This window comes from Vombatus ursinus, unplaced genomic scaffold (assembly GCF_900497805.2).
Source record: "Vombatus ursinus unplaced genomic scaffold, bare-nosed wombat genome assembly UNPS02007284.1, whole genome shotgun sequence".
NCBI classification, from domain to species: Eukaryota; Metazoa; Chordata; class Mammalia; order Diprotodontia; family Vombatidae; genus Vombatus; species Vombatus ursinus.
This window is the reverse complement of record NW_020947062.1, coordinates 22,470,644-22,475,273: the sequence shown is the minus strand read 5'-3', so window position 1 is coordinate 22,475,273 and position 4,630 is coordinate 22,470,644. Positions and strand designations below refer to the sequence as shown.

Sequence of the window (4,630 nt, the reverse complement as noted above, 5' to 3'; positions counted from 1 at the left end):
AAGGCAGATGGCACAACTACTGACCAGACTATGTAATGTAAAGCATCTTGCCTGTCTCAATGAAGTATAAATAAAAGAATAAATAAATAAATAGATTAATTAGTTAATAAAATAAAAATATATGGTCTAATGATGAAGAAGCAAATCCCACTCTAACACTTACTACCTTCCTGACCTTGGGCAAGTCACTTAACATCCTTGGGTCACAGTTTCCTCTCCTGTAAAATGAGGAGGGTAGACTCCATGGCCTCTAAGGTCTTTTCCAGGTCTAGGTCTATTGTCCTAAGACAAATCATATGCATCTTCCCCCCAAGGGTGGGCATGGCCAAGTCCCTGCGGAGAGCAGCTAGGAACTTGCTGCTTGCTCAAGAGATAAGCCAGTACCACTCATCAGGCACAGAGTGCCAGAAAATGACCAAACAAAATGCCCAGGAACAACTTTGCAGGCTACAGCCTGCCAGAGAAGCTACACGCCGACTTCTCGCTAACCAGAACAAAGCAGAGCCATGAGCTGAAGCACATTTAAAAGTTGGTCAGTTTTCCAAAGACTCTGTATTTTTAGTCTGTGCTCTGAGAGGGGGCTTGCCCGCCCACTCCATCCTCGCAAGCCGCGCTTGGCCACCCCTGCAGCTGGAGCTCTGATTTTCCCTACTTTTTTGCTCAGGAAACCACTCAAAACTAATTGAACAGCTGAGGCTATAAAAAAAATTGCAATACTTACATAGCATATGCTGCTGTACATGTCTATATTATATAAATGTATAATTTTAAAAGAGAAGCCAAGTGCTGTAGTGAATAGTGTACAGGTCTTACAGTCAAGGAGACCTAAGTTTAAATTCTGCCTCTAAAAAATATCAAGCTACTCGACCATGGGCAAATCACTTGGCCTGTCATTGCAAAACCAGGCAACTCTCTCTAAGACTGTGTCAAATAAGTTGCTAGTGTACATCAGCGAAGGGTTTCCACCCTGGCAGTTACCCACATGGATAAAAATCACAGGTCAGGACTATCTCACACCCATGCCCTCCCCAAATATAACATTGGCTAATTGTGTCACTATGAGCAAATCAAATATGGGCAAACCAAAAGCGTCTGTGAGCCTCAGCCTCCTCACTTATAAAATGGGTATAATAACACCTTTAGTACAGGTGTCAACAATAACACCTGCTTTATAGGGTTGCAAAAGGAAATCACTTTGCAATCCTTAAAGTGACATATAAATATGATTTTTATAATTATCATAAGAGAAGAGTTCTCAAAGATAATTTATTTTCCTTCTCAAATAGAACTACCTATCAATCTTGCATTTAGGATTTATCTATTTCATTTTCTTCTCCTATTCTATGAGGAAAGGCATTCCTTTCCTAGATATTTCATGCTGGCTTTTATGTGTGTTTGTCCATGTTATGTGTCTTGTCCCTCATGAAGGGGCGATTGGCAGTGGGCTTAATTCAACAGATGACATTAATTTCCCGGCTGTGTTCAAATTGGGGTGCTTTGAAAGTGCTTTCAGCCCTTTTCTTTCCAAAGCCTTAAACTGGTGTTCTTCAGATGCAATGATTAAATTAGTGGCCCTCCTACAAAGATGTGCTCTTTTTCTCAAATCCCACCCATGCCCCAGTAGACCCACAGGGTACTTCTGAGACAAGTTGGACAAGAGCTTTTAAATTGAGGTTGGGCACATATTGTTTGGAAAAAGCAGCACAAAATCCAGGGCAAAATTTCCTTTTATTTCCTCACTGAGGAAATAAGTAGAAAAGAGATTATTTCCAAATAATAATACATTATTAGCTAATGAATAGAAGCTAAAAAAAAAAACAGTTTCCCAGTATATTTATTACAAATAGATTGTTTAGAATGCTAATTGCAAATGGCACTAGCATCTTGATTCTCTGAGTAGCGATGCTGGAGGCAGATTGAGGCCTCATGTATATGGAGTTAAGAAATAGTCTGGTTGTGATTAATATGGTCCTGCTCAAACATGGCCCATTCCCTCAGATTCCAGATGTTGAAAAAATTCCCTCATTGGAAGTAAGAGATACCCGCCAATAAGCAATGTTCCTACAAAGTCCCCAAATCCCTTTCTTTCTTGTCCATCCTTTTCTTAAACGCATTCCCTGGCTCACCCTGTTTTCTGCAACATGGACACCCGAAAAACTGCTCAGTCTCTTACAGCCTACCTGCCCCCATCCTCCATCTTGAAACAATACTTCAAGATTTCTAGGATTTGGGTTTTTGTTGACATAGAAGCTCCCTTCACTAACACAGCCATAGCCTCTCTAATCCTTGGCAAGTCATATTCTACCAAAAACAACAACAACAATTTGTAGCCAACCTGGTGATGAGTGTCTCCCAACTTAGGTGAGCTGGCCTTGGACCATCACCAAAGCATACTCAAAGCCTCTCCAGCTCAGTGGATGCTGCCAGAGCTTGCTCTCCACTAGCACAGCCTCTGTCAGCTCAGCAATATCTCCATGCCACGTTGAGTCATCAGAGGAGGATTTGAATCCAGAGGAAAAGAAATCTAGTAAAATCAATGGTGCTCTGAGGATGGATAAATGGTTGGGAGCCAGGAAGTTTCAAGGTGTCAGAACTAGCCTAAGTATTTGTTAAGTTCTCCCTACCTTGTTCCCATCCCTACCCCCATATCTAATTTGTAAAAATTAAACAAACTTCTCATTAGAGCTTGGCAAATACATTGCTTTGGAAACCAACTCCAACTACATTGTCTTGCTTCTGCTTATTAACTAGATAAGATCTTAAAAAACAAATTATGTTCTGTTGGTTGTTTTTTAATTAAAAATCAATCTGTATCATCATTTCATACTCACCTATAGCCCAAAGCAATATGAATTAGGCCAAATATTCATGTTCTCAAACTTGAGGTAGAAATACAAGTAAAAAAAAAAAAAACAAAATAAAGATTTTAATGCTTGGAGGTATTCTGATGATGTAAAGGGATAATTCCTTTTTCTGCTCTAACTTCATCTCCTAATTCTAAGCTTTGCAGATGGATACAGGCTTAATGAAGCAGATAAGCTATTCAAGAAAAAATCCAAATGGAAGAACAGCTCTTTGGTCTCTCATAAGAATGCCAGGTTCAAGGATATAATTGTCTCCTCTTGTTCATTCATCAAAAATAAAATCAGCACTATTAGTTGCCCACTTGGACCTGAAAGATCAGAAGGTCCACTAGGGTCATCCCCACAACTACACCAAAGACACTCCAGAATCCTCCTGTTTTTAAAGCATTCCATCAAGGAAAGTCTGCTGAGTATCTGCTGTGTATTCGGTACTCAGTGCTCCTCCAAACACCCCCTTGGCAACCCATCCCATTGTTTAAACTATAATCAATAGCAAAGGGCACTTTTTTCATGTGTCTAATTTAAGTCCATCTTATTACAGTCCGAAGTCTTCTACTCAACTTTCAGGGGAAAAGAAAGCAGCTGGTAAAATTAGAACAGGACCCCTTCCTTTATTTGAAGATATTTGTGATTGAATCTCCTCTAAGTCTTTTCACTAGGGGGAGCAGAGAAGAAAAATTAAGGAACTTAAAAGAAACTTCTCACATCTTTCTAAAATTCAAATCTTAATATTTTGGGGGGGAGGGGAAGAAGAAAGTATTTTAGTCATAGATCCTGACTTGTTAAATTTTGTTATATAAAACAGATGGCAGCAAGAGTGAAGCATACTGGGAAGTGTTTAAAAGCTGCAAAGATTAATGTTATCATCCTGCAGAGTCTCTTTGATACTATATGAAAATCTGCCACATAACTGACTTTCTGTGACTTTTACATGTACCAATGGACTATGGGTTATCCACCTAACTACATATCATAGTATGAAATATAGTCATTATTCATCCAGATGTCTGTGTGTGTGTGTGTGTGTGTGTGTGTGAAGTTAAGCTGGGATTTTTACAAATGTTCAGGTCAGTTTTGACAGTTTAGGAGACTTCTGGTTTGTATCCATTTATCTATACTCATGGCACTATTGGGTTTAATGAATTCCCTCTCCTCTGCATGGTTTAGAAACCCTGGGGTTCTGTATTGTGTGAAAGGAGAGAAGGTTAGCACTCCCCTTGATAAGGATGGAAGAGGTCCTAGTGGCCTTTACAACATATATACGCTTAAGGCATTGACACCTACTCTGTGGCATCTAACTGTGTTTTTGCCTTGGAGTCAGAAGGACCTGAGTTCAAATCCAATCTCAGACACTTGACACCTACTAGCTGTGTGACCCTGGGCAGCTCACTTAAACCCAATTGCCTCAACAAAAAAGCCAAAATGTATATACGTGTGTGTGTGTGTGTGTGTGTGTGTGTGTGTGTGTATACATACATATATATGTATATATATGTAACTAGAAATCCTGGGATTCCCTGAGTTACATTGATACTTCAATAGATTTGTACTCTAAGTGATGTGGGTAATCTCTCCAATAGTACATATTATAACCTGTCCACATACTGCAAACCTTCCTCTCAATCCATTAATATTGAATGGATATCATCATAGGTTATTCCTCAGTTATTCCTCACTCTTACCACATGGAGACCCACCTCCTTTTCTTATTTTACATTTCTAATGTGGTGGCCAAGACAGGAAGACGCTACATTTTCCATTTCTTT

At 39.5% G+C, this 4,630-nt stretch overlaps 1 non-coding gene across 1 annotated transcript; it reads left to right on the top strand.

Annotated features, from left to right (window-relative positions):
• The first annotated feature begins 4,046 nt into the window (after positions 1–4,046).
• LOC114033691 lies at positions 4,047–4,174 on the top strand. Its single transcript, XR_003568015.1, has one exon. It is a non-coding gene; the product is annotated as a U6atac minor spliceosomal RNA (small nuclear RNA).
• The last annotated feature ends 456 nt before the right edge of the window (positions 4,175–4,630 follow it).